Source organism: Terrapene carolina, unplaced genomic scaffold, assembly GCF_002925995.2.
Source record: "Terrapene carolina triunguis isolate 2854851 unplaced genomic scaffold, T_m_triunguis-2.0 Scaffold233, whole genome shotgun sequence".
NCBI lineage: Eukaryota > Metazoa > Chordata > Testudines > Emydidae > Terrapene > Terrapene triunguis.
This window is the reverse complement of record NW_020664584.1, coordinates 13,903,650-13,914,900: the sequence shown is the minus strand read 5'-3', so window position 1 is coordinate 13,914,900 and position 11,251 is coordinate 13,903,650. Positions and strand designations below refer to the sequence as shown.

Here is an 11,251-nt window from a genome sequence, read left to right as displayed (position 1 = left end):
TCATGCGGGGGGTCAGACTAGATGACCATATTGGTCCCTTCTGACCTCAAAGTCTATGAGTCTATGAGTCTATGAATGGTAAATAACAAGTAATAATGATTAAGCACCTGATTTCAGTTAAAAAATATTCCTTAAGTTATGGGACAATCAATTTGGAATTTAAAATTTAAGACATGGTATGACAAGATTCTTGTCTGTCTGTGTATTCTAGCCAGTTTCAGATTAGACGTGCATCCTTTGAAGAGTTAAGCAATGGGATTTCCTCCCTGTCTGCAATATTTTTGCCACTGATTAATTTTTTAAAATCCTCTTTTTCCAAAATACAGTTGTGAGAGTCACAAATATTTGGTGACAGAAAATTATTCACACTGGTGATAAATTGGATGAGACCTTACTGCATGATTAGGGAGCAAATTATGCAAGGAGATGACTGGGAATAACAATCATCTACTTTGTTTTGCATTAAGAAATAAGTGATTATTTGTGTTCTTCTGTAACTGCTGGAACATACGTTCTGATGATTATCATTCACTCCAATAGACCAACAACTGACCTATAGTTCTGGTACAAGTTTCGCTAATATCTGCTAAGGAAGATCGATAATTTTCTGATGGAATGTTTTTACTATCATAAATGCCAAATTCTCAAGATCCGAATGTTCCATGGGAAATTTCTACAAAATTTTGTGTAGGGGAAATGAACAATAATTGTATAAAATAACTCAAAATGAAATATAATATAAAAAGAAAACAGTAGAATAGAATAGCAAATAAAAGAAATGATATAAAATGTAATAAAAAATAAATAAAATCTCAAAATAAAATTTAAAATAAAAAGTCAGAATGGAAATGAAAACAAAAGTTTGAACTCATGGAATTTCCCATGAAATGAAAATTCTTGTCCTGAATAGCTCTAATAATGAGAAAATCACCTCCACATTTCTTACAAATTTGATACAGAATTTATTCTTCCCTAGTAAATTTCCAGCTAAAATAATATTTGCAGCTTTTTTTGGTTTGTGTTTTGAATGAAGACGGGATAGTTGTGTGACCGGTAATACTATTTCTACCTCTGGGAGCTAACCACAGGGATTTTCAAACTTTGTTACTTTTAGCGTAAGATGCTCCCCTGGCTGGGTATGTAGTGAGCCCTACTGTGGAATAAGGCAACACGGTTAAAGAGAAGGACAGAAGTGTGTATGTAGTGCCGTACCCACTTCTCTGTGGATATGCCTTGAGCGTCCGAAGGAAACTGGACAACAATAATTTTAGGCATCAATTCTGCTGTACTCATGTCTCCCTCAAGAGCACCTGCCCATTGAGCTCAGTTCTGGGACCTACCTCTGACACAATTTGGTCCACAGTGTTGGTGCCAGGGACCTGGACCTGATGGGGGATCCTGCACTTGATCAATGTGAGCAGACTGGATCCTAAGTAGCACTGAGTGCTCCAGCCCCCAGGCAGCAAAGCATTTAAGAATATGCTTAATTGTAAACGTCAGGGTATTCCCACTGAGGTCACTACAGTTCAAGCCGTGTGAGTGGTTTGCTGGACTAGCGTCAGGGGTAGATCTGTTCATTATGCCTGTTACTGCCAGGATATTGAATCCAGTGGACTAAGACAAGGGATTAGTGTTTTTAACACTGATGGAAGAGGGGAGAGATTGGCGCTTTAGTTATGCCAGTTACTTGTGATGGGTTTTTAAGTTATCTCAGGGGGCACATACAGACAAATATTTAAAGGTATTTAGGTGCCTATTGGGTTTTTCCAAATCACCCAGGTTCCTCAAACTCACTGATTTCAAAAGGTGTTCGCAATTTTGATGGTTTTAAAAGTCCCAACCAGGGCTGGATTCAAAAAGGTTCTGTGATAATCGGCCTACAAACTTACCCTCAGTGAGAGCTCAAGTGGGAGAAGTGAGTGAAAGTTCATAGAGCGTCACGGTGACCAAGAACAACAAACGGGGATGGAAAAAGGATGCAAAGAAGAGACAAAAGACTGAATTAATCCAAACAAACAGCACTTTTGCTAGAACTCAAGCCTGTTGTTATGGTCGTGCCTCGTAAACGTGAACAGCGTGAGAGCAGCAGTCAATGAACCAAAACTGGTGTGTGGGAAATTAATGCTAATTGATGGACGAGATAGTCAGGGGATGGGCTATTGTTGTACCATGGGTACTGTGCTATATAATTAGTTATGTTTTGTCTATATATAGTGTATGTTTTATAGTAAGAATTAAGGTATTAGAATAAATGAATAGGATAGTGGATACTAGTATTAACCATTTCCTTTTTATTCATGCCTTTCAAATAACAGACAGTATCTTGTCTGTGTTTATGTTAATTAGATTAGAGGAATTTTGAAGGCCTAGGCCCCAATGTAGGAAAAGATAGTTGCAAGATTTAGAAAGGCCTATGACGATGCCTGTTTTGTTCAACATAAAACACTGCTATTTGTTACCTTTTGAAGGTTTATTCATAGATTCATAGATTCTAGGACTGGAAGGGACCTCGAGAGGTCATCGAGTCCAGTCCCCTGCCCGCATGGCAGGACCAAATAAAGGTCTCTGTAAAGAACTCTTTGTGTGAATGAGGAATGCACGCATCAGGAAAAGATATGATCTGAAGGCCATTCCTGAAGCCAGATGGCCAAGGAAGGAGGAGTGAAGAGACTGAAGAGGCTCAGAGATGCTAGAGAACCATCAATGCGCATCCATGGTTGAGGAGGGGCAGACTGACGACCCCGAGGTGAAGGCTGGCACCCTTAAAACACAAGATAATTGATTAAATCAAAACCAGACAAGATGACCCTCCCACAGGTGTTTTGGGCCATCAAAAGATTACACCCACTGAGGAGTGACCAGTCATAAACTGACACAGCAAAATCCATAGACTTCAATGGAGAAAAAGGATTATAAGAACATGGTGCTTTGCCGTGGGGCTTTGGGTTCATCTTGCCAACAACTCCAGGAGCATCGGATCGCTACCAACACAGCCCGGCTCCCCTTTGCGACCAATCTGGCTGGCCTCTAGATTGATCCAGACTCTGGACTGGTAATTATAAACATTGAGGGCCAGGATTGTGTGCATAGTGTGTGTGTGTGACTGAAAATCATATGCTAATTGCTGTATTCTGAATAAATGTGGCGTATTGCCTTTTCCCCTATAAAAAGATCTCATGTGCTTTGTTGAAGCATAACACTATTTCCCCATCACTCCCTTTGGGGTTCTCAGAGAAAGACAATGAGGAAAGTTGGCCATTGCCACGCTGGCTGACCAAAGGATAAGAGAAGGGGAAGGTGCGAACTTCACCTGGACTCCCACCCCCACCATCTCCTGGCATCCTGGACTTTCTTCCTAATGAGGAGGTGCGGGGTAAAGCTACATGCCAATGCTACTTTAACTCTGCACTCTTTGAGCAATGACCCGACCCAACATAACGCACACGTGCTCACTCTGCCCTGGCAGCGCGCTCAGACGCCAAGGCACAGGACAGGTCTAGGGCACAGACTGGACGTGGAGGAGGCATATGAAATAACTAACTATTCATTGCAGCAAGAGGACTGGAGCTTGGGTCTCCCTGCTCCTCAGCGAGTGCCACAACCAGTGGGCTTCAGCGTAATTCTCAGTCCGTCTCTTTGGCCCAATGAATAACTAAGTATTTCACACACACCTTCAACAGGCCAGAGTGAGAGAGGCTTGGAACAGGGACCATCTCTTTCTTCTTTGTTTGTACAGCACCGAGCACAGTGGGGCCCTGCTCTGTGTCTCGGGCTTCAAATAATAAAGACTTTTTAGTTCTGAAGCTTTTCCTTTTCTGTTCCATTCCTTGAGTGGCTGGTAGAAGTTTGAGTCTATTAACACACTGTCTACCTCCAGAACGTAAACAAAACATGCTATTCACTTTTCCTTCCAGGTAATTTAACGTGGCCATTAGCAAAGTCTCAAGGGAAAATTCACCTGTGGTGTTTGCAGGGTAAACAATGACTCAGGACAGACATTTATTTTCTGGTGAGAGAGACAAGGCAAAGCAAACCAAGGGTCTCAGCACAACGAGGGTGTCCAGGAAGAAACATGCAGGTCTAATTACTGCTCTGCTCTGTGGTGTGTAGCTACACAGACCCTACATGCCAGTAGTGTGCAGGGTAGACATACATTGAGACAATTAAATAGGTGAAGGGGGTGCAGATCGGAGACGGACGACAGAACCAGTATCCTGCTTTCTGAAATGCCAAGTGAAGAGGTCATGTTACAGATTCCAGCTTCTTCTATGCCAACTTTAAGGTAAACAAATCTTTCAGCTCATCTTCATTAAAGATAGATCATTCAGGACAGGGAAGAAAATGTCACCATATCCATCACCTGCACATTTCCATTTAGATGATGCCAAGTTTTTTCCCCAGGCTATGGACAGAATTAATGGGTTCATGTTGTAAAGCATTTTGGTGATGGGAAAACTCTCAATGATAAGAATGAGAACATTGCTGAGGACTTTCCATCTTCAGTACTGAGCAATGTTACCGATACTTTACCACACAAACATTCTGGGTTTGTGCAGCTCTGAGCAGAATGGGGTCTTGATCCTTGAGTAGGTCTCCTAAGGACCATTGAAACATTAATAATCAATAATAATCTCCATCAAGAATTAAGTGTTATAGTAATTCACATATCACTAATATACTGTTGTGATTGATACTGTCACTGTATTAAAGTCATGGATCAATGTGGGTTGGGGCTTGTATGAAGGAGGAGGGTCACCACAGCTCCATCAGGAACCAAAAACTGGAGCGGGGGATAATGAAGGCAAGTTACTGAGACTACGCACCTCCAGAGAAGTTGCACCCTCTCAGGGATGGTTTGCATGTACTGGTTCAGGCTGGCTTTTCCAGAGATTGGTGGCATGTATACACTACAAAGAGATCCGGGGCACAACTGCAGTAACGCCACTGTCGTGTAGACACTTACTCCAGGGACTGAGCGGGTTTTCCTATCTCTGTAGTAAATCCTCCTCCCCTAGAGGCGATAGCTCAGTGTGATGTTATCTGATTAAAATATAACCATGTAGATCATTGTTGCTACCACTGTTGTACAATTGGAAAGAATCTTATACAAAGTGTGTCAAGTAAGGTGTCAATATGAAAGTGATGATTTGCTGAATATGATTGTGTTATTTGTATGTGTGTCTCATTTTTGTATCTGAAGTTATGAATATTGGCCTCTTTCCGGCTCCAACCTCTGGACTATGATGAACGTGTACTAATGGGAGCATTCTAACCAAGGGACTGAGGACCTTCCAATGATTCAGAAGCAACCAGAGACTTAACAAGCCAGCAGTTTATTCCATCACTGCTAGAAGCCTGATCCAAGAAATTTTCATTTATTGTACGTATTTGATTTCTTTAACCAATTTTAACTCTCACCTTTCTTCCTTTCTTTTTATAAATAAACATTTAGATTTTAGATACTAAAGTATTGGCAACAGCATGATTATTGGTAAGATCTGAGTTACATATTGACCAGGGTGTGGAGGTTTGATGCAATTGGTTTAAAATTGGTTTAAAAAACACCTCCTCATTAAGTCTAGTGTTTTGGTGGTGGTACAAGGACTGGAATGCCTAAGGAGACTGCTTTTCTGACTTCTTATTAGCCAGTGTGGTGAGACAGAAGTTTATTTTGTTTGTTTGGTATATCTTATGGGAGAATAACTAGTTTTGGGATGTGTCTGCCCTAATTCTCAGAAGTTTATCCTGCATTTAGTATTCTCAGTTGTGACCCACAGAGGCATGGTGACACTCGGTCAACAGAAGAATTGTACCCTCAACCTACTGGTGTATACTGTTGGGTGGGGGAGGACAACGTGACTACGTCAACGAAGGCGCAAAATTGTCCTCAGCCCTGAGCTATGTAGCCAACTTGATCTAAGTTTTAAGTATAGACCAGCCCTAGGAAACACAGAAATGAACAGGATCTCTGTCCATGACAGGAGGGCAAGGAAGACTTTGCCCCACTCGGGTCCCATAATGTTGCGGGGTGATTCCTGGTGCGTTTTATGTTTGTTTTAAATCTTTTTGTTGTCTTTTAATGATCTGTTCCTCGGTAATGCTTTCACCTTGAAAATAAATGTGCTGTATGGTAACTCGTAAGTGTTAGCAATACCTGTTCTTAGCCCTTGGAGAGAAAGCAACGCAGTGGTTCTGGGCCTTAGACAGACTGGCTTGCTGGGGACCTCCCTGTGCAAGGCAGGGAGCTGTGCAGTCTTAAAACCCCCTGCCAGACGGGACTGGGAGAAGGATTCCTGTCAAGAGAAAGGTGATGGCTGGAGACCTGACTGGGAACTCCCAGAGGGGACCATGGAGGGGGAAAACAGGTGCTGTTAACCTGAAATCATGACAATAATTTCACTAACGCTATTCCATTGTTTTCCTAACAATGCCTATTTTATTATTATTGTTTGTTTATTAAGAGGTAAATTGATAACTGTCTAGAAGGCCTGGGGAAAATGAGCCACACAGAGGACTGAGCGGCTGTAAAAGTAAATCTTATCACACACATGCTATTATTGTCAGTGGAATTATACAGTGGCTGACGGGGTTGCACTGATGTGACATGTTTGAGTGTTACACAGTGTTGGATACATTGTATCACTAGGACACTGTTTGATAATATCCGATTGCCTTCGCTACTGGCACTACCATGTGGTTGGCTGAATGGCTCAGTTTTCAAAACCAACATGATTCTATAACAGAGAGCGAAGGCATGAGCTGGGGGACCGGGGTATTGGATAAAATAGCATTAAAACAGAGCAATCAGAGAGTGGGGGCCAGCAAATTTGGGGAGCAAGCTCATTGGGTTGTGGGTCCTGTGAGAGTTCATAATCCTTCTTCACCCGGAACGTGAAGTTAATCACAGTAGCAGACTACAGCAGAAAGGAGTGGAAGCAAACTCACAGCAGGACTGAGGAACCAGTCAATTGCAGACAGAAACAAAATGAGATTTAATTGGCGAGTGTTCCTGAGGGAAAGTAACCGAAACACCATGGTGGTTGTAATGCTGGCAAAGGAAACTATAAGTGGAGTAAATTTGGCATCAGTTTGTGATGCAACAGCTCAGTGACGTGTCTCTCTCCCTCTCTCTCTGGAGAGGTCCAGGATGAATGTGAAAAAAGGGAAAAAGAATAAAAGCAGGAAAGGGCTGGACCTTGTCTCATGGAGACTAAGGTAACCTGCTTTGAGAGCATGTTGATCACTGTCCCCGCTCTTGGATGAGTCCACTAGAGCCTCCTCGCTGTTAGCTGAACCGATAACATGTTTGCAGTGCAAGAAGTCACAGTCCACCCTGGTGAGTCCTGGGGACCACCTGTCAAAGTTACAAATGACTAATACAAAATGGCTTTGCCAGTTTTGACATCAATATGCACAACGGTGTGTGTGGTTTTCTGTCTGCATCAATCTCTTCACTGACCAGAGGGGGGTGATACTGGAATCTCAAAGATCTAAATAGGAAATTTGCCTCCAGAGTCTTGGTTCTTCACTGACCCCACAGGATGAGGGGCCTTATGGAATCTTTATGGAACTAAACTGATGCTAAAGCGTAACAAAAATGTATCCTCTACAGATTCCATTGTAAATTTTGGTTTCTTTCCCCTAGTTGCACCTCATGGCGAACCAAGAACAAGTAAATCAAACGGTTCTTACAGAATTCATCCTGCTAGGATTTGGGAATCTCCCTGAGCTACAAACTCTTCTCTTCCTGCTGTTTCTTGCCATGTACATTCCAACCATGGCCGGGAACATCCTGATCATTGCACTAGTTGTGGCTGATCAGCACCTTCACACCCCCATGTACTTCTTCCTGGGGAACTTGTCCTGCTTGGAGACCTGCTGCTCCTCCACCATTCTGCCCAGGGTGCTGGCCGGTCTCCTCACTGTGGACAGGACTATTTCATTTAGTGGCTGTCTCACACAATACTATTTCTTAATTCTCTGGTGGTTACAGAATGCCTTCTCCTGTCAGTGATGTCTTATGATAGGTATTTAGCAATATGCAATCCACTGCACTATGCCGCCCATATGAATGGCAGGGCCTGCCTCCAGCTTGCAGGTGGCTCTTGGATAGGTGGCTTCCTATGTAGTGGCATATCAACATTGTCAATATCTCAGTTAACATTCTGTGGCCCCAACGTTATTGATCATTTCTTTTGTGATTTTATTCCCCTTGTAAAACTCTCCTGCAATGACCCACACCTGATGGAAACGTTGGCTGTTGCACTCATCTTGCTTTTCTCACTAGTCCCATTCCTACTTAGCTTGATGTCCTACATCTGCATCATCGCCACCATCCTGAGAATCCCGTCCACCACTGGGAGGCAAAAGGCCTTTTCCACCTGCTCCTCCCACCTCATTGTGGTGAGCATTTATTATGGAACTCTGCTGATTGCCTATATGTTCCCAACCACCGACATTCTGAGCAACTTCAAGAAAGTTCTCTCTATTGTCTACACAGTCCTGACTCCCCTGGTCAATCCTCTCATCTACAGCCTGAGAAACAAAGAGGTCCAGGAGGCCCTGAGGAAAGCTTGCAGGAAATTCATGTTTGGACCATTCTAACCTGTCAATTTCCTTGGCTTAAAATAGATATAACTTGGCCTGAAGCGAATCTTGGTGTAGTTCCAGGTTGTGTTTCCATGAGCTCCTCTGAACTTCATTTCTTGTTCTTACACAGTGTCTCTCAACCTTTCCAGACTACTGTACCCCTTTCCGGAGTCTGATTTGTCTTGTGTACCCTCACCACACTTAAAAACTCTGTGCTTAGAAAATCAGACATAAAAATACAAAACTATCACAGCACACTACTACTGAAAAACTGCTGATTTTCTCATTTTTACCAAATAATTATGAAATAAACCAAATGGAATGTAAATGTTGTACTTACAGTTCCTTGTATAGTCTATAGAGTCATTGTCTGTATGAAATTTTGGTTTGCACAGACTTTGCTTGTGCTTTTTCTGTAGCATGTTGTAAATCTAGGCAAATCTCTAGATGAGCTGATGTACCCCCTTGAAGACCTCTGAGTACCCCCAGGCTACGCATATCCCAGGTTGAGAACCACTGCTTTTACAGCCCTGGGAGAAAGTGGAGATGGAGAGACCTCTTGAAACCTGAGACCCCAGTTTTGTTAGGGCCGGTATGCGATTCCACAGGTGGGTTTCACTGGGATGGTGGGAGATTTGAACTCGTGGCTGCTCAAAGCTCAGACAATGGGGGCAATTGTGCTCAGTGAGAGGGTGCAGGTGAAATGGACTCAGCAGTAACGCTGAACGTGCATTCATTGTAGGGTGAGAGATTGTAGATACACACACACAAACTCACACAAATATGCATATACACTAGGGTGACCAGATCAATAATATGAAATATCGGGACGCGGGGGGCGGGGGGCGGAGCAAAAAAAAAACCCACCCAAAAAAAACGTAAAAAAAAAAAAAGAGCCGTTTTGCAGGTGCCAGGGGAATTAGCAGGCCCCGGGCACATGCGGCGCATCCCGCCCCCCCGCGAGAAGGAACCGCTGGAGCGCAGCTGAGTGGGAGAGGCGCGGGGCTCCAGACCCCGGCAGCGGCGGGGGAGAGCAGCTCAGGGCCGCGCAAGTGGCCACTTAAAGTTTATCGTCTGGGGGGAGGACCCCGGCCGGCTCGTCGCCCTGCCCTGTAGGGGGGTAGCATCCCTGCCCCGCGCCAGCATGTCCCACCCGCCGCTGTGGGCCAGGTAAGGAGCTCCCCCCTTCCCCCTCCCCCTGGCTCCTCAGCTGAGCAGCATTCCTCCTCCCTCCCAGGCTTGCAGCTGTAATGCCGGCGCAAGCCTGGAGGGAGGGGGTGGTGGCCGGCTTCCAGTTCCTGGAGCTGGAAGCACCGGGCGGGCAGGCAAGGGGGCTGCTCCCCCAGGAGGAAGATGGGGCTGCTCCCCCAGGAGGATGAGGGGGGAGGGGGGGACTCGGCTCCTTACCACCACCCTACAGGGGCGAGGACCGGCCGGGGTCCACCCCGAGCTGATAAACTTTACATGGCCATTCGTGCGGCCCTGAGCCACTCTCCCCCGCCGCTGCTGGGGTCCGGAGTCCCGGAGCCCCCCCGTCTCCCTCCTGGGGGAGCAGCCCCCTTGCCCGCCCGGTGCCCGTACTCACCAGCTCCAGGAACTGGAAGCCGACCACCACCCCCTCCTTCCCAGGCTTGCCGCCATTACAGCGGCAAGCCTGGGAGGGAGAAGGAATGCCACGTGCTTGGGGAAGAGGCGGGGCCAGGGCGGGGATTTGGGTAGGGAGCCAATGGGGGAAGGAGGGGGCGGAGTCGGGGTGGGGCGAGAGCCCTTCCAGGAGGGCAAAGTTTCTTGTTTGTCCAGTGTCCCGACCGCACATCGGTTGGGACACGGGACAAACAATCAAATATCGGGAGAGTCCCGATGAAATCGGGACGTCTGGTCACCCTAATATACACACAAGCACACACACACACATATGTACACACATATACATGCACTCATACGTGCACACATGCATATGCACATGGATGCTTACACACACGCGCACTTACCCAGACACACATATGCACACACACATACACACATGGACGCACATATGCACTCATGTGCACAGGCACACATGCCCCATATGCAAATGCAAGCATATATATACAACACACATATGCCCCAACACACATAGGCACACATACACACACATATGCACACGTACACATGCACACATGCATTCACACACACATGCAGATGCTCACATATATATGTGCATGCACACACATACCTATATGCATGCATACACACACATGGATATGCAAACACACAGACTCACACATGGAAGCACACACACACATGAACACACACATGCACACATACAAACACACTCATATGCACATACATACACACATACAGGCAAACACACATACACACACACGTGCACACATATGCATAGTCACATATATGCACACATATCCACACACACCGATACGCACACATAAGCACACACACATACGCGCACATACGCACACATACGCACACTAAAATATATGATATCTGCATTATAAAAATATAGGCTTGCAACGTCCGCCTGGAACTCCAGTGTTAGGCGATTGTACCATTAACGTTGGTTTCCTAGTGTGTATTTCATCCCCAGGCTGCTTTCCAAAGGAAGAGAAAAGCCAAAGGAAACCTCTGGCCTTGGCCACAGGACACCAGCACAGAACTCGTATTT

The 11,251-nt window shown here is 45.1% G+C and overlaps 1 pseudogene; it reads left to right on the top strand.

Annotated features, from left to right (window-relative positions):
* Positions 1 to 7,654: 7,654 nt before the first annotated feature.
* LOC113407634 lies at positions 7,655 to 8,604 on the top strand (annotated as a pseudogene).
* Positions 8,605 to 11,251: the final 2,647 nt, after the last annotated feature.